This window comes from Typopeltis vanoorti, chromosome 22 (assembly GCF_054136105.1).
Source record: "Typopeltis vanoorti isolate ZY-2024b chromosome 22, IOZ_Tvanoo_1.0, whole genome shotgun sequence".
Lineage (NCBI taxonomy): Eukaryota > Metazoa > Arthropoda > Arachnida > Uropygi > Thelyphonidae > Typopeltis > Typopeltis vanoorti.
The window spans coordinates 68,325,481-68,345,442 of record NC_143570.1 but is presented as its reverse complement, the minus strand read 5'-3'; the positions used below and the strand labels follow the sequence as shown (position 1 = coordinate 68,345,442).

Sequence of the window (19,962 nt, the reverse complement as noted above, 5' to 3'; positions counted from 1 at the left end):
CGTCATGCACTAAACAATAAAATACAGTGTTAAGATTAGGGACTACGAGATTGGCTGCAGCTCTGCTGCACACTCTCCTCTCCAGATATTACACCCTCTGTTCAAAACGAAAACCCAACATTTGATAGAAAATAAAACACAGGCCAATTATAATTATTCAAATCATTTATTTCAATCAATTTACTCTCCCTCGGCTTCGATCCAGCGTCTGGCATGGTCAATTAATTCGCTAAATGAGTTTTTTATATCGCTTTTTGGGATGCTGTTGAGGGTCGTGGTTACTGCCGCTTGAACGCTTTCAATGGTGTCTTATCGCTTTCCTATCATCGGCAAATAAAGTCGGGGGAAGAGAAAGAAGTCACGAGGCGCTAAATCAGGTGAATACGGCGAGTGATCTAACACACAAACTTGGTTTTTGTTCAAACACTGTCTCACATTGTTCGAATGATGAGACGGTGCATTATCGTGACCAAAAAGTGACCAGCTTTCTGCATCACGAAATCATGTGGTACGCGACGAATTCTCGCTATCAATCGCTTCAAAACTTCGAGATAAAACTGACCATTGACCATTTGGCCAGGCGGAACGAATTCTTTGTGGATAATGCCCTTGGAATCGTAGAAACAAATCAGCATTTTCTTTACTTTTGACTTCTCCAAGCGACTTTTTTTTCTGATGCTCCTCTTCTGCTGGTCTCCACTCAGCACTCTGGCGCTTTGTTTCGGGCTCATATTCAAAACAGCACGTTTCTCCACCAGTAATGATCGTTTCAAGGAGGTTTGCGTCCTTACGAGCGGTTTTAATGAGGTCCTTGCAGTGTTCAATTCGATACATTTTTTGGTCGTCGGTCAACTTGTGGGGAACAAATCGCGAAATCAATTTACGAAGGCCCAAACTCTTGGTCAAAATGTTGTACATAGTTGATTTTGGAATCCACATTCATCTTCAATCAATCTAACTGACGATTTCGTGTTTCTTTGATGAAATGACCCACATTTTGGATGTTAGCTTCGCCCAGTTCAGTTTTTGGACAGCCAGGCTTTTCATCGTCCTCAAGAGTCTCACGATCACTTTGAAATCGCTTAAAACACTCGTAAACTTGGGTACGGGTTAAGCATTCATCACCGTGTGCTTTTTGAAGCATTTGATGCGTTTCGGTAAATCTTTTACTAAGTTTAACACAAAAGTCAATCGCAGCTCTCTGTTTGAAATTCATTTTCCGACCGTTCGTCAAAATACACTGTCACTCTTAGCACTATAACTCGGCTTCTAATGAAAAACATGTCATAAACAGTTGACACAACACTAGTGAAGGTTGCCTCTTTCGACAGCAAAAAGATACAACAGGAGCCGGCACTAGTTTCTTCTATTTTCGAAAAGTTCGGTTTTTTTTTTTTTTTTTTGGACTGAGGGTGTAAAATTACTGGTAGGCTTACCAGCTCTCTGTGAATTCTAAGATGGTGGGGAGAAAGTTGATTGCCTGTCTTCAAAAGTTAGAATTAACTTTGACTGAAGACCCAAATACAGAACACTTCCCTTCTACAGAAATGCAAGTGTAGCCCTTCGTCAAGGTTATCAGGGCGCTTAAGGCGTTATCAAGAAACTGTAATTTCATTTTCGAAAGATAGGCAAGCAGGCAAAGGAATGCAGTTAAGCTATAAATCCATCCATATAATTCCCTTAAAGTTATGAGAAAGGCTGAGTTCCTAATTAGCAGTTTTGGCCAATTTAATGCAACAAACTTGTCATTGCTCTGCTGCATCCCTCTCTAATGGGAAATATTTTCTATCTGTAGATGTGTGTTCACAGGGTGGTTTGCTTACTTTGAGTGACAAAAAATCCGACTTTCTTGGAGAATAAAACCTTGCATCCGTATATACGACTGGCTAACTCACCTTTAACTGAAAAGTCCTGACAAAAGTTCCTCGTTTAACAGAGGATTCGAACCAAGATGTTTCCAACCGAAGAGCTTCGTCGAAACTGACTGACTGAGTTATGAAGGCTTCAAGAGATACAATATACAATCTTCTCGAACTTAATATGAAACAAATTATGCATAATTTAGGTAGCAAAAGTTCATTTAACAATCAAAATTTAAATTTTCATGTTATAGCCATTATCCCGTGTAGTAGACCATCAAACTTTAAAGACAAAACAACGTGGTTAGAATAAGGAGAATTTGTGGGCTAAATGGATGGCAATTCTCATTAACGAGAACTAATTACTCTCGTTTTTTTTCATCCGAAAACGGATGAATAAAGTGTCCCTAATTAGTTCGCGTTTATTTTACGAAAAAACACAGCTGAAAAACGATTTCAGATTTCATTCAAAAAGTTACTCAACTGGTCTAGATTAGATGCATAATAGTAAATATTTAAAAGCAGACAACTATTGCAAACAAAAATAACTTAATGCCTTCTAGCTTCGCATTAAATCAACAATAATCTTGTAAATAAACACGTTGACAGCAATATATAATCGCGTTTTGATTTGGATGCATGTTATGAGAGCATATCACAATTAAGTCATGCATGATTTTTTTTGATTAATCAAACGTAAGAATGAGAAAATGTCCATGAGTAAGAATATGGGATGATTATTTATTAATGAAACATTCTCTGGCAGAAAAATGGAACATAATTATTATAATTTTAGTGGCATTCTTATATGGAATATATTTTATTTAAAAAATTAGTAAACAAAAACTTGGAAATATTTCGTATATTTGAATGAGAGAATAGCTGAGTTGAAATGTTTATTCTAGTCTATTAGGTATAACAGTTCTGTTCAGTTTAAACATGTTTAAACTGTTTTTTACACGAATACCAGAAAAGCACTTTCAGTAATTGATTTTATAAATGATTACGCTAGCAAAATAGTTATTGCCATTAGCATTCATTAGCATGTTTGCTTGATCGCAACTATTAGCTGCTTTACTGGTGTCGCTTATCGCAATTCTCACAGATTTCTCTCGCTGAGTCTTCTGATGGCTTGCAGTGTTTAGTTCATCACATTGTGTGTATGTATATGTTATTGTATATCAGTAAATATGAAGTTATTTTTTCTAGGTTCCTACACTAATGTAATCATCTTTAAAACAGATACGTAGGGCAAATTTCTCTATCTCTGAGATACTTCTCCAATTGGCTGAATTGGAAGGAGTTAAATACAGCATTAGCATCGAAACGAAATAGATTTCTGAACCGTGTGTCCCACTCTAAATATTTCGTGTTTGTGATAAAAGATGAATTCAAAAGAAGTTTTGGAACATTGAATTCCTGAAAAGCATGCTTGCAAGATGTGAATTATTCATGTGACCGGCCTCCTCATTTACAAAGAAAATCGTAAACTTCGGAGACAGAGCGGAGAGGGCGAGAGACAGAAACGAGAAAGTAATCTATAAATATTTATTGGACGTCTCAAAAGTGCAAACTTTCATTCACTTCGAAACGAGGGAGGCTGAATGGATGAGGCCAAACGCAGATAATAGAAAAGAGTTATTCTAAGCTTCACAGAAATATTTGCGGGAACCAGATTTGTTTTCTTGATAACTTTTCGAACATTCTCTTTTAGCACAGTTAAGTCGTGATGGAATGGAAACAGAGAAATGTCCATATAATAAAGATGGCATACTATATTTCGTTCGAAGAACAATTTCGGTTGTCGAAATCACATTTGAACAACTGCTAAACAGTTTGCAATATATAACTCACGCTAAATGCTTATCACCCTTCCTAAATTTATATTACTAATGTGTTTGTATTAAATAAATTCGCATAATTGATTCGAGCTTCGGAAAGATGAAAATCACACAAGGGAAGAGCAGAATTAGCACAACAATACTGGTAGCAGAACTGCAAAATGTCAGCTCGAAATAAACACAGTGACAGCTGTGGATTAATTCCAAGTACGGATGTGTTTTCCTAATTCATTCCGGTAGGATTACAGAAATTATACGAAAGGATTATTGTTTACCTTGGAAATACTTTCAACTAAAGCTATAATTAGGCGCATTAACACTATAAATAACACCCTGTCAATTGCCACTCCTATCTTCTGTAAAGCGTCCCTCCTACTTAGAGGAAATGCCAATTACACTCTCTCGACTCCCACTGCCCCACTTACTAGAAAGTTGAAATGGCGAAACACATGAACCGATTCCACAGCAGGCAACTTATTTTCCCATTATAAAATCGTTGGAGGAGGGTAGAGGAGACAGAGCAACACATTGAATTAAAATATTAATGGTTTAAGAGGAATCCGTTTCCAACTGTAATGGCATGTGTGAAGAAAATCCAAGTTTTGATTGATATGTAGAATGATTATTTCTGATTCCATCAGTAGAAGAAGTCTGCTTGCTTCTCCAAGGATATCTACAAAGTTCAGCTATAAAATTCTTCTGGAAGTCTGGGTGAACGTTTAGTGAGAATTAGCATTTTGTTTGCTGAAAATGTAATTTTAGTTAGATGGAGCTGTGGGAAAAATTTACATTAATTATATATCAATTTATATTATCCGAATTTATATAAACAAAGACATTTGCTTTGAACAAGAGACTCAAAAATACAGGGTGACCATAAAAAAACTTTCCCTCTTTAGAGGCACCTGTAGCTAAAACCAATAAACGGAATGAGACCAAATTTTATATTGAGACTTTTGAAAGTATGAGGAGATGATGTCCGCGAAAAAAATATTTAGTACCAAAAAATTCCGACAGGGGAAATTTTGGTGCTGGTGGAGCCTAAAACAAGGGATAATTACACCAAAGGCAGATAAAATGGAATAATAACATTTCGACGGTGTAAGCGACAGCAGTGTCACTCATTCCAGCTGGATATGTGTGCTACAATGATAATAATAATAATAATAATAATTAAACTAACAACAACTTGCGAGAGACACAAAAATTAATGTAGTGATTGAACTCACAGGAAATAATGTTTTATTCATCAGAATCAGGGTCCCCTGGACCACATACACGATTTTCAATGTGCTGACCTTTCTTGTGTACAACAAATTGCACCGCAGTAGCAACGTATGTTACTGTCTCTTCTTGCACTGCTTTCTGTCCACTGTCGGATCACTAGTTTCCATCCCTCCTGGCATAGGATGAAAACTAGTGATCCAGTTTCTTCAAACTTCTTAATCATAGCTCTCAGTGCTACAGCTGACATAGGACCTGTACGCAGGTTATGAAGCCTGTTAAATTCCCGAAGGGCCGCTACGGCATTACACTGTTTAAGGTAAAACATCTTAACAAGTAAAGATGTGAGGCAAGATAGGACGCATATTGAGCACAATTCATCAGTTTCGAATAACTGCCTGAACGTTTCCAATCCCTTTTCAAGTGGAATTTGTGGTCAAGTACTTGCATAATCCTTTTTACCTGAGTTTACTGCAAATATTCGACTGCTTTCGGTTCCGCCAGTGCCAAAATTTCTCCTATCGGCGACTTTTGGTACTAAATTTTTTTTTTTCATGGAAATCATCTCCCCTTGCTTTCGAAAGTCTCAATATAAAATTTTGTCTCATTCCGTTTATTGGTTTTAGCTACAGATGCAGCCAAAGAGGGAAAGTTATTTTATGGCCACCTGTACATTCGTAACTCTTGCCGAAGGTTTATCTATTTTCGTAAGTTCAGGATCACTTCTAAAACCCTTTAAAGTTTAAAATGTAAACATTACATAATTATGACTTGGCAAACTTTTTTAATAAGACTATGTCAACATCTAGATTACAGCTTGTACCTGTTGGGCATTTCGGACAGACGAATCGTCACACCTTAGATAAATAATTTTTATTCTCGTTTTATTTTTTTGTAATACACGAAAAACTACAACTTTTTCGTTACAATATTAATTGTGAGATGTTTAACTCCTCCATTTTGTTGCAGTTTCATGAATATGTCGGTCGTGTATTACATGCACCTCTCAGTGATAATGCATGATTTGTTGCGAATTCAAAAGTAAACTATCCTTTATTTGCATAATAAGCAACTTGTATTAACGAATAACTTATAGGGCACTGGAAATGAATTTACGCTGAAGACAATGTAAAGGTCTGAAACATCTTTAATAAGATTAAAATATTAATTAAACTGTTTTTGCTATCACCCTACTTGAGAAAGAACAAATTCTTGCTTTCTGAGAGGCACGTCAAATAGTATTGCCGAACATAATGAGATCACTGAAGATGAAGAAATTGCTCTTCCTAAGAAATGACATATCAAAGACTAAGTACGGATGCTGGAGACGACAGCTTGTTGTGACCAGACAACTGACAGACAGCAGCAGCAGCAGCGTTGAAAGATATCCGATAAAGTGAATGGAGTAGAGAATAGAAGGAAAGTAAGCCAACAGATGAGGTCAATCAAACCTCCACATCGTTTTGATAAACGTGCGCAACTTCAGTAGAGCTGATATCGAAGCAGTATTCTTCTACTACACTCAATAAATTGCACTAAAATGTGTGAATAAAGTGTGGTTCCTCACAGTTGTTAATATAATTATTGTTTATGTTACACGCCTAACAAATTATTTCTCGTTGTTTCAGTTTGGCTAGTGCGCGGTTATATCGCTTGTGTTCCTGAAAGCACACATGCGCGTGCGCACACACAAATGATTAATTATACTTCTATGGGAAAATTGGAGCGCTTTCAAACTTTTACACGTTAAAAACATACCATTTCATAACAGATCACTGTTTCAGTGCTAATAGTTTAGTATAGTTTTATTTCGTTTTACATGAAATTACACTCATTTTGATATTAACAAAAAATGTACTTATTTCAGAAGCATGTGTTCCGTAAATTTTCGCATTATTGGGAAAAATAAGTTGTATCCATTGTATATAATTGTATATACAATGTATGTTGTGTATACAATTATATACAGTCCATTGTATGTTGTATATAATTCCAAGTTGGAAATCGGCATCCACAATTGGCTTTCAAAAGCTGCATGTTAACCGGAGGAGCAAAGCACCTGACAGCAGATTGATGTGCGAGACAAAGGATGTGGTACTGACTAATGGTAACTAATTCGTAACGTTACTACCATCGCTAATCTCTTAGCGCTGATAACCGCATCAGGGCCCATCATATGATAATTTAACAAGCTATTGAGGAAACAACGATTTAAGTATTTTTCGTATTTTTATTTTTGAAACAGTGCGAAGTGTGAAGATATATTTTCAGTGTCGAAAATATATCGTCGTGGTCTTGAAAATTTAATTTCATGGAATCTTGTTTACACTCAGGTCTGACCAGCTTCACAGAATCTCTTGAAATTGCAGTTGAGTAGTTATAAGGTTATTCTATTATAATCAATAACTTTCCCCAACAGTATCTCGAGTTAACCTTACTTCGACTACATTCAGTTGACGTTGTTTAACAGAAAAAAAAAAGTCAATGAAACAGAATTATATATAAACGACATTTATGCATTTTATTTAATGTTTTCGTAATAAATTGTGGTTAAGTGCGAAAATTGGCTGACTTCACTAAAATAAAATAATTGTGTTCATCGAAAAATGTATTATGCCCTGTCGCAAATTTATAACACCTTTTAAAACTATATAACTCTAGAACTATTCCTAATTAATAGCGCACTAATATTTTCCTGCGAATTTTTTCCTTTAATATCACTATCTGTCTGTATTAACGTTACAATGTGTTGAATTTGAGATAATTGTAATCATAAATGACAACTAAGTGTCAGACATGTTTGGAGGTATCTGTCGAAATACTTTCGCAGGCAATAGCTTCAAGAATTCGCGTGCGTTGACTAGCAGTAAAGCTCAAGCATCCGGGAAATTGTTCGTCTAAAAACAAATTTCCTTTTACTAAACAGACAGACCAGGGGAAGACATACATGAACATGTCACTAAAACAAGACCAGACAGAAATTACATCTGGCGTAAATCAATTTAATTGCAAGTATGCAGTGACAGAAAATTCTGTCATCAGAAGAGGCACCTTCAAACATCTGCGAATTTTCTATTAAGTCAGATGCTACTAAAAAGTGCACAACAAACTTCACTTGTTAATGGCAGAACGAAACCTCGTGACAACATTGACATTTTGCAGAAAATAACCACAACTATACATCATTTTTGACGATGCTAACGACATCATTTTTCAAGCCAATCTGTCAGCTAAAGAGAACGTCTACCTCATTAAACATTTCGGTCTATCGCAGTTTTATCGCAGAATGCAGTTTTGAACTATTTTTAGCAAACAGCTACATTTATTTGCTCTCTTCTCTCATATATTCAAGTTACCTCAAGGAACATTTTAATCAAAATATTTCAAACATAACGGAACTTTGGACTTCTAAACGTTCTATTTTTTTTCTTTTGTTATTTTTAAGTTACTTCAGTTCTAATTGTTTTTGGACAGGAAAGCTGTTCATATAAAGAGCTAATGCTAAAAATATAAACCTTAGGTAAATTTGGTACAGTGGTAATTGGCCTTTGTTTTCACTTTATTTTCTTAGTGATTTGTAAATAAAAATATAAATAGTTGCTTGATTTGCAACACTGATTACTCACTTAAACGAAGAAGTATATATTTATAAGAAAGTACATGTTTGTTATTCTATCATTCCTATTCTTAGGCATTGGTATTTTTATGTTAATAAGATGGATATAATTAGAAAGTTATGTTTAATGACCAATACGAATAAACAGCATTTGAAGTCTTTGTAATTCAGTTCCCTTTAGCCATTAAGATCACCAGGGGAAGGCATACATGAACGTGTATACCTTCCCCTGGTGAAATGTTTTGTGAAACTGTCTGGTCTTGTTTCATAAAAACAAGACCAGACAGAAATTACATCTGAAATTACAGAAATTACAATGAAGAAGAGGCACCTTCAAACATCTGCGAATTTTCTATTAAGTCAAATGCTACTAAAAGTGAACAACAAACTTCACTTTTTAATGGCAGAACAAAAACTCGTGACAACATTCGCATTTTGCGAAAATTAAAGCAAAATTATATAAGCTACGCTCTTCTAGGATCGAAAATTTAATGAAATTTGGTATTCAGAATATCCACTAAAACCTTTTCGGTCTACATAATTTTAGTTTTGATTTTTTTACTGCATTACGTTAAGTGTATTAAATTAATATCAGTAACAAGTGTTCTGAAGGCCTAGAAATCCTGCAGTAGTTATCTTAGGTGATAACTTCGTTGAAAATATTAAACCGTTAAGCAATTAAAAGAACTGGTAAAATGCACTTTTGGAAACAGAAATATAGTGGCTGATTACAATAGGAATTCTTATTTTCAGATAATCCGAAGACATGGTTTGATATCTATATATATATATATATATATATATATATATATATATATATATATATATATATATATATATATATATATATATATATATATATATATATATATTGTACTGCACTTTCCTTTCACTGCACGATGGCGTGCAGAAATGGCGAGTTTGCCATCTGCAGTTCTGATCATAGTGCTTGAGCGATGTAATCTTTGCAGCTGTCTGAGAGCCTCAACAGCTGACCCTCGGGCTCTTGAATAAATGTAGGGTGTTGTGTTGCTTTGGAAACTGCAATCCTCTTGTTGCTACAGGCAAACGCACTTGTCTACGATACACTCATTTATCATAAACTTAAAAGTAACGTTTGTTCAACAAAGGAGTATTTATTTGGAATATAAAGTCTCTTACATTTATAATGGCATAATTGCATGTTGTATGCAAAGCACACACTGTGCAAATTGCGCATTTATAAATGAGCAATACACAGTTTTGTTTAATGGCATAATTGGAGAAATATCAAGCTTTCTTCGTGCGTGTTTTAAAACTGAGGGTTAAAATTTATGAGATAACATCTTTGTCGTTGATATTTAGTGGACCACATTCAAACAATTTATCATTTCTGAAAACAATGCTATCATGAGCGTATCTATAATCGGTGTATGGGCGTTTTGATCGCTATAGTATCGTGATTCCACGTCTCTTTCACACATTGGTTTATCACCAGTATTTAGTCAATAATAAAAGAAAAAAGTAAAGTGTAAGTAATAAATTAATATATGTTGCTTTTAATTAACAGCGCTTTGATATAATAAAAAATCGAACACGAAACTTGAGAAAAGAAAGAACTTGTTTCAAGTTATATTTTTTCCGCCTAACAATAATTACAAACAAAATATTTAGTATTACTTGAACTCAACGTCAAGTGATAAATGTAAGTTTGGTTGAAAAAATAAATTAGCATTCGATTTTTAAAACGGTGCATCAAGTTACATTAAGCCTCTCTTGGCAGTCACTTATGTCTGAGCATCATACAATTATTCTATAATCGACAACTTTGATTTTTATGCATCTGACATTGACGCCATGTGCAAGTCGACTCATACAAAATTATTTCTGTATTAGTTTTCTACAAATAAAAAATGTATCCAGCAATCCGTAATAAAATCAGTCTAATTTTCATCTTAATAAAACCAATCAAACATAATTTGTCAGGGATATAAGAATATTTTCTTATTTTTATTCTGGAAGACAAGTTTTTTTTTTAATCAACAAGGCTTAATTAGAATTTTTGGATAGTAGTATTAAGCATTTTATGCTTCTTTATCGGCAATCATAACAGACCCTTTAAGAAAATGCAAAACTGATAAAAATAACACCCTGACTGAGTTATTCGCTTGGCCAATAATCCAGTATGCTTAAGAAAGGACTACCTTTAACTTCGTGAGTGCCTAAAGACAGGATTGGTATTTATATCTCTCGTTACCCTTTAATCTGGTATGTTAAACAAAATATCTTATACATTGTGTTCATTAGATTGATAATGAACAACACTATCACAACATGGCACATGCATAATAATTATTGATATATAATAATATTCAATAACATTCCTCTAATGAATAAGTTCGATTATTAAAACAACTTAATACTCGAATTATTCAAACCAGTAATCCACTGCTAACCACAGCTGAATGTTTACTCACTTCACTGTTATATAATATATATAGTGAAAATGTCAGAGAATTTGAGTCATCTTTTAGAATAAAATTTGGTATTCTCTGGTCGAAAGAATTCATTGAATATTTAGTAATTAGGATCCTTAAGAAATTTTTGGGATAACTCAACTGTCGTTTCAATCGAACCATTTTTAGAGAGAAAATCGCTCAAATTGTTTCGAAAATTAAAGCAAAACTATATAAACTACGCTCTTCTAGGATCGAAAATTTCATGAAATTTAGTATTCAGAACATCCACTAAAACTTGTTCGGTCTACATAATTTTATTTTTAACCAGTTCATTTTTATAAAACTCTGCCAAAACGATTCGAATAGCGGTAATTCTGCTCTGACCGGATGTAGTTTACTGAAATCTCATATTTAAGACCTGGAATAAAATTTATAGTGGCTCTTCATGTTTTTCTTTCGATCCATTCATCTCAGTGGTGAGGTTAAAGTGAAACATACAACATAATCTACTATATGTAAATCACAAACAAATCTAGATTTATTTATTATGCTAGGAATGTGGTAACGACAGTATAATGGTGTTGCCAAACGTATTTTTATGGCTATCTAGATAAATATGGCTGATTTAAACTGAATAGATAGTTTAAAGCAGTTTCGTTGTTTCGTGCATGTCTCTCTTCTGCGATTTAGTTGCCATCTTCTTGAATTGGTGATTTAACTAAGACATAATTATCATGTAATGAAATGCAACAAAACGTGAAATAAGTCTTAGTTAAACCACCAGAACGATTAATCATTTCTCTTGGAAATGGAAATTTAAAAAATAAATGTAGCTTAGATAAGCTACTTGTGTGAGTATTGGAACTTTGAAAATCCATCCTCCTCCTTCTTTAGAATATTTCCGTCCGATGCTAGATATAGGCTTTCCCCACCCTTATACTATGCGAATGTCTACCATTTCATGTCAAGCCGTTGTAGATAATACCTCCATCTTGTTCTTTGACAACTTTTCCTTCTCTTGGTATCAATCAGCGCTTAATTTGTCCACCTTTCTCCTGTGAATCTACCGATATAGCCAGCCTATCTCTACTTACATGCTTTACAACAGTTCATAATATATTCTACTACGGTCATCTCTCTCTCTCTCTCTCTCTCTCTCTCTCTCTCTCTCTCTCTAATTCTGTTATTTTAAATTCAACCTTTGTTGTTATGTGCAGTATTCTCTGTAATGCTCTCTGGGCGGAACGCAACCTGTTCTGTTTTTTATTTCATCTCATTTCCATAGGTAAACACTGGAATAATTGGCATTAAATACTGTTGCTTTATTTTTAACCATTCAGGCAAAATCCCCTAACGGATAATCTTTAAGCAGCCAAAATGCTTTATTTTTTGTGCGATTCTTCTACGGTTTTTCATTTAACCTACACACACCGGCCACTGAATTAAAAACCAGTATGCAGATGAACGTAAACGCCACTTACGCAGTGTATATGCACACTACTTAGCCACGTGCATCACTACATGTTCTCGGCAACAATTTAAGAATGCTGCTGGTCACTAATCGTCAGTAGTGTTGACCACAGTGAGAAAAAAATCAAATGATCTTTCGAAGTTCGATTAAGGTCTTATTGTGGGTGCGAGTCTAGCTGGAGCCACAATTTTGAAAACAGCGGAACTGATTAGTTTCTCAAAATGTGACATATCCCGGTGTTTAATCAGTGGAAAAATAATCCACGAGCTTGTCAAGAGGCGTAACTGTGATCCTAAGTCAGGAACGAGATCGCTGTCGTTTAAATTGTTCAGTTGTGGTTCAGCAAACATAACAGCGAGTTCTGCCATCTTCCCTGGTCACCACAAAGCCCGGATCTGAATCTCATTAAGAATATATGGGACATGTCAGGAACAGATCCGGGAAAACAAATTCCTCTTCCATCAAATCTGAGCCAGTTAAAGGATCGTCTGGTGAACACCTGATTTTGTAGACTCAGATGTAATCCAACACCTTGTGGAATCTATGCTAAACCGCATATGCTGTAATTGCTAAAGGAGGTCCAACATGGTATTAAATAAAGGTTTCTACTAATTCAGTAGTATGCTAGCAAACGGTGGTCGATTGTAGGGTCTCTGCTACTAATGGTCTCACCCAAAAAGTTCAGAAAGTTGAACTCGGTTAGTAGTTGGAAGGGGTTCAATCGTTCGATGCTGCTGGCACTCTGCTGAGGACTGGCCATTCTCACAGGGTTAACTGCGGCCTGTAAACTGATGTATGTCAATACCTCTGTGCCCTCGGGAATATGACAGTTCAGTAACGGTTATGTGTAACTAAATGAGAAGGATAAACATAGTCCTCAATTTCAATAGGATGATTATCTGCTAATTTTAATTTAGTTTGATCTGAATTTGTCATCAATTTTGTTTTAATTATGCTAATGTTTAAATATTTTCTCCTGCTCTCTTTGTCAATATTTTTGAGATTTTTTATTTTTTGCTAAAAGGACAATGACATCTGTAAAACAAACTATTGAGATTTTCAACACTAATATTAATTCCAGTTTTCCCATGAGATAATGTTACAGAAAACAATTTCAGTGATGTAGGATCTTTGGATCAACAGACGTGCTTTGCAATCTATGTAGGAATACGTATTGTTGATTTCCAAACACTCATTTGGACGGATATAGAACAAACAATTCTTCACAAATCTTAATCCTACAGACATCGAAATGATCGAAATGTGCGACGATTATTATTTCACTTACTCTCTTTCTTCTATTTTAACTGCAGCCCCAACTACGGTAGATGAAAAAATTAACATTTTTAAATGTATGAAACTGCAGCTTCTGGAAAATTCTGCTTGAGAAAGCCCGAGGTCTGAGGAAAGAATTACCAAGGAAGAGCGATAAGGCCAAACAATTAGTGCTGTGGATTATACTTTGAACTGAATATTGATTGATTGGTGACTTGTCTTATGATTTTCACAGATTTTCAGCTTATAATGGAATTATAAGCGAGAACGTAGATGAACAATGACCATGAGAGAATTTGTAAAAGAGGTACGAAATAGCTGTGTGACAGAGGACGGAGTGAGTCGGTGATAGGAGGATCATTAATCAAGTTGATTGCTTTCTGTTGAATGGAGTGTAGGATTTTAAGCAAGGCGGGAAGCTTTCCAGAACTGACACCTCCACGATTACATTTTTGCAAGCCCAGCATGGCCTCAATGGTCATTGAAAAAAAAAAGGAGCATAATATGCCAAAGAGCACTAAAGAGAAATGGTGTGTATGTATTCTTCAGCCTTACTGCATTTACGATTCTCAGAGCGAGGAGAGGAAGAAAGGAAAATATATGGGGAGACCATATCACAGAAACAACTGGGGAGAAACGACTAGACGAAGGATGCCCGTGAATGAGAAGTGTGAAAAAAATTGGAAGAGACAGACCCTGGAGTGGGGGGAGAACTTAGCAAGCTGGAATTAGCAATGCTGAGTGGACAACATTTTTATAATCAACAGGCTGTGTTCGAATCTTACTATGGAATGGATGTTTTTGAAAGTCTTTCGATGTTACGTTTCACTGTTATCTAATCTTAAAATGCCCAGAGTGGGTGCTCATAAAGACATAGGAACAGAATATATGTCTGAATAAATGTGGAATTTGCAGAGAATAATCACTAATTTGAATAACAGGTGATATCTGAAACAAAAACACATAATTGGGGACGGTCTGTACATCAATAACCATCTATCACCAATTACAGTTTTATTGATTGGCGCTTCTGCGATCATCCTATTCAGACCTGAACTTCGCAATGTATGAACCAATAATATCACAAGAAAAATTTACAACCATCCTACTAAATGCTGATTGGCATACCATTCTTTATCGGAGGGAAAAATAGAGGAACTCAGGCTTTTCTGAAATTTTTTTATTTCTTGCTACTTCAAGTACTCAATCTACAAGAATTTCTCTTCTTAAAATAACTAAATATTTCCTTGTATAAACATGTAATATCCATAACTGAAGCAGTTCTACTCTGAATGTTACTTTCGTAATTTCTTATCCTTTACAAATCTGATATATATTCATATTTAAATGTATCCAAAACATTTAAATTCTTATATGTTATCCACCATGAAGAAATCAGATTGATTACAGTTTTATTCTAATTAATTTACTCGATTTCCTGGCACAACGACGTCAGTCTATCTTGTCAGTTTTATGTAGACGCTTACATGGCTAATATTCATCGAGGTTCCCATCTCCCCTTCTGCCACTTTCCAAAAAATTGTGATCACTCGAAGAGTAATCACAGCTTTCATTTTCGGTCGGATTTCGAAATAGTTGAAGTTAATGTTTTTCCTCGCTATTCTTAAAATATCATGTGCTTCACTTTGGTGGTTGTGTTCAGAGAGATTAAAAAAATCTAGATTTCCGAAAGGAAACACCCTGCTACCTCCTCCACATGAGAATATATCGGTATGTTTCCATGTAATACTGGGATATTGCATAATTATTTCAACACAGTTAAGGTAATCAAGAAATGAAAATTCTGGAAATAATCTCGGTACAGAGAGCTCAAAACTTAAAATTCCATTTTTAAAGGTGGGATGGGCAGGGATAAGATTGTTTACTTTGGGATTGTAATGGCTAGTGTTAAGACGAGCCAAGAACTTCAATTAGCACCAGCTGATTTAATCAGAGTAAGCAACATAGTATTTTAGTTTTCTGTCTATAATTATATAGTAAGTAGTGACAGTGTCGATTTAACTCCTGACAATAACCTCTCAGCGAAATCTTGAGTCCAAAATATGGAGAAGAAAATATAATCTTCTGCATATTTTGAAATTAACTTCATAATGGAATTCTAAAAGAATCACATCGGCAAAAAGATCAAAGAACAAGATATAGTAAAAGACGCCGCAGTGTAAATATGACAGACCAACATAAGAATAAATGTCGTACATAATTTTGAATTGAAAATACGTCCAACGAACAAGTAAACAAGCTGGATCAATTAATAAAATATTGCTTGTGCTGATAAAATATTCCAGATAACTTTGAGCCATAAATCGGGTGTAATCTGGAAATGGAGGTACCGGTAGCACTCTAGTACAATACACTTACATTTCTTAATATTCGACACAACCGAGAAAGGCGCATGTTTTTGATAAAATTTTAAACAAATTTCGAGCTCCCATCATTCAACGGATAGATCACTGAGAAGGCATCCGTGTTTCAAGGAGACGTCACTAGTACCAACGTCTAACTTCTCTGGGATAATAACTTTTCCATATCTTGAATTGAAATGAAATATATAAACCAACAACATATATTATAAATCATTCAAAGCCATTAAGGAGCTAAAACAGATGGCATAAATGATTTCTAGATGAAAGAGAATAAAACAGATGAAGGATCAGATTTACCATCTGGTATCTGAATAGGGAACTAGAAGTAGAAAAACCAGGGACAGGATAGAAAATCAGAGAGACAAGAAAAGAACAATAAAATTTTAAAAAGATGTGTTCATCTCTTTTATTTATAAGAAAGATTATAAGATTATAAGAAAGCGTTTGATTATGTGGATCACAGCAGACTGTGGAATGTGATGAGAGCAATGGGAATACTCGGTTATCATTCTCTTGAGTAGAGAACTGTATGACAACCAAGAAACTTTAATAAAAACAGTCTTCAGAGAAACCCACGGTGTTCTAGAGGAAAACGAAATGCCACAGGGTTGTATATTTTCGCCTTATCTTTCTTTTAATATTTATAGCGAATATATTTATGCTAATGACTGACATAGACCTTAAAAGAAGAAAAAAGAAAAAATGAAGACCAAGAACTCAATGGATAACATCAATAAAGGTTAACTCCTGATTACAAACCTATAGACAGCTGACCAGCCACTCAAGAAGCCAAGACTCCTGAAGGTTGTTGTGGAAACACGAAAGACTTAACTCGTCCCCGACGGAAGAGAACAGTAAGTAAGTAAGACTATGACCTAGCAAGAATTAAGAATGGCAGCAGAAAAATAATTTAAGGTATGAAGATAATACAATCCTCACAGCAGAAACTAACGAAGATGTGGAGCGGTTGATGCTCTTGGTTAAAAGGAAAAGCAAGGCATAATTTAAACATCAGGAAAACAATCGTGATGGCTTGTGGCAATCTGGATTAATTTATGATTGAAGGAGATAAAATACAGGTGGTTGAAAGTTATAATTTACAATAAGTTATAATCCAGAATAAGAAATGCCGTTAATGTAAAGATGAAATAAAAAGCATAGCTTTGGGGGGGAAAACTTAAAACTAACAAAAATTATGAAAGATGTAAGGCCACGGAAATTAGAATTGTCAAAGCAGCAGTATTTATGTATGGATCGAAGGCTGAATCATTAAGAAGACTGAAAACAAAGAGTTTCTTTTGAATTATGGACCTTGGAAGAGACTATTAAGAATCCCATGGACCGAACTAGCATGAAGGCTTTAGAGAATAAAAAGGCAGAATACTCGTTGGACACAATGATCGCTAAACAGAAGTTAAAGTATTTTGGGTATATTATGCAGACAAATGAATCACAGAAAAAGGCAGTTATGTTGGGGAAGATGGATGGTAGAGGAAAGGAAGAAAGCAAAAGAGTTGCATGTACAATATGAAGAAACTGATCAACTTGAACTTAAAACTGCTGAAGGAAGCGACCAAATGAGATGAAGAACCTTGCTTCACAAGATCACAGAGTCAGAAACGACTGGGCGGCACATAATAATCCGTGAAAGAAATTATATTAATGATTGAATTTGAATAAATCTAAATGGATCTGCGATCCTACAGTATTATTATTATTATTACATAACACCTGCAGGGTGTTATGCAATATGCAATGACTCATCGAGGGAAGGTACCAACTCTCCATCTATACCAATCGCTGCTACCTTCATCATCTACACCAACGCCATCTATTGCCGAACACCACCAACTGCAATTTTACAATCACCCACGTTCACGGCGGAATTCGAACCCGCAGCCTTTTTTGGGTAAAGAGCGGATACGCTAACCACTCGGCAAATCAGATATAACTCGGCAAATCCAAAATAATGATTTTTGATCACTACAGGCTTAATTTACGTAAACACGGAACGCATTGTCTTCCTGCTGATCATACCTTGTATTGCTATAATAATAAGAAACAATAGATCATAATTCACACATATCATGTGTATCCATTCATAATCTCAGATGGTTGGTTTGCCAGAGATGAACTTAATTCTAATATGATATATAAAGCTTTAGCAGCATCTTGACCTGAAAAACATGGTTATTGGATCGAAACAATTATTAGTTAATTAACTTAGAACTGAGCCCTTAGAGTTCAGATCCAAGTAATTTTTATCAATCAACCAGTCACCATACGCCATTTTATTTCTCCTTTGTTCTTTCTGGGGCTTTGACACCCACGACCTACTAAATTAAGGTTACAGAGTCCCTTCTCTCCCTAACCTTAATTTAACAGTATATCCTGTTAAACTAATTCCCAGTGAAAAGATTTGTGTGCAAGCACTCAAAACGTAGTTTGTGGAAGGAAAACCGTTCCACGGGTTTCTCCGATGTGACCGGTTAACTCATTTGCAGTTGAAAAATCTTTATGAAGATTTATCGAGCCTTGGACGGGATTCAAACCAAAGTCTTTAAAACCAAAATCAGTTTGGTTACAGACGGAGGTACGGCTGCTTTAACAGATGTATATGTTTATTATAATTTAGTTTGCATTATTTAATTTGATGTATAATAATTCTAGATTAATTTTATTCAGAAAATTAAATGTATTTCTTCATTAGATTTTTACATGTTTTGTTTTTGATAAAAATTGTCATTTACAGATTCTTCTCATGGATATAAACAAAACAAACTTATCACAGTTTACACAGTATGTTTAAATCCATAATGTTACTGCCGTTGTTACCCTGTTTTTAATTTTTCTTTATTTCCAACAAAACAAATTGTTTTGTTGATGATAGCCCCAGCACTTTAAAATCATGTATGCTCTATTACTGGGAAAACATTGATTCGAAACCACTTGTGTAATATACGGGGAAGAGTTTTGCAGGGGATCCCCGTCCCGAAAAACTGAAGATCCTGTGGAAACTATCCAGTTGGAATAAAATATTGGGTATAGCCAAATTATTTCGCCGGAATAAGCCATTCTGCTTAATACGTGAATAGAGGGTGAAAATTAGAGATTGAATTTATTTTGTAATCAGGTTAATTGTGACTTTCCTTAAGTATATGTATAAAAAGAGCTTCATGCAAGTCAAAGTACAAATGTAATTACCTTCTCTCCTCAGATATGTTAGTAAGACACTTACATATAAGTTTAGTGTATTGAGCCCACCAAAAATCGTTTACATGTTTTACACTATTATTATATCATTCTTATTACTAAAATATGTGTGAGCAAAATAGTTCCCTTTCGTGTATAAATGTAAGCAGGAATGGCAACTACAATTTCTTGTACTGCAAGATCAAACTTATTCAGTTTTAAGCGAATCCATCCAAGAAAGATGCAATAGATGGGCTGATGATTATTTTGCATACAAAATTGAGTGTTTCGGAGTTTTCGAAAAAGACCCATTCCATCTCTGTATGAAACTACTAACTAGCTTTCAGCTATCCTGCGTCTTACACGGTATTCGAATCCAGGTGTTTCCACCCAAAGAGAACAGTCGACACTGATAGGTATGGCCTAAATCCCCACTAAGAAACTATATAATAAATCAAAGTAGTTTTCTATAGTGAACACTTATTTATATGACGACAATACTGGATCTGCAAATTGTATTTCAAATGTCACTCTTTTTTATTCTGTTTTGGGGAATTTAGAAGAAGCATTCCGGAATTTCTGATATGTTCATTATAGTAGCTCTTCTTGAATCACTTATATGCAGTTAAAAAAAAACAAAATACACATGCAGGCGCAGAAAA

General features: G+C 34.9%; 1 protein-coding gene across 1 annotated transcript in view; it reads right to left on the bottom strand.

The window, feature by feature from the left end:
• Positions 1-19,962, bottom strand: part of LOC150094475 (neuroligin-4, X-linked-like) — a 352,524-nt gene that overhangs the window by 82,982 nt on the left and 249,580 nt on the right. The gene's annotated exons all lie outside the window — the stretch shown is intronic.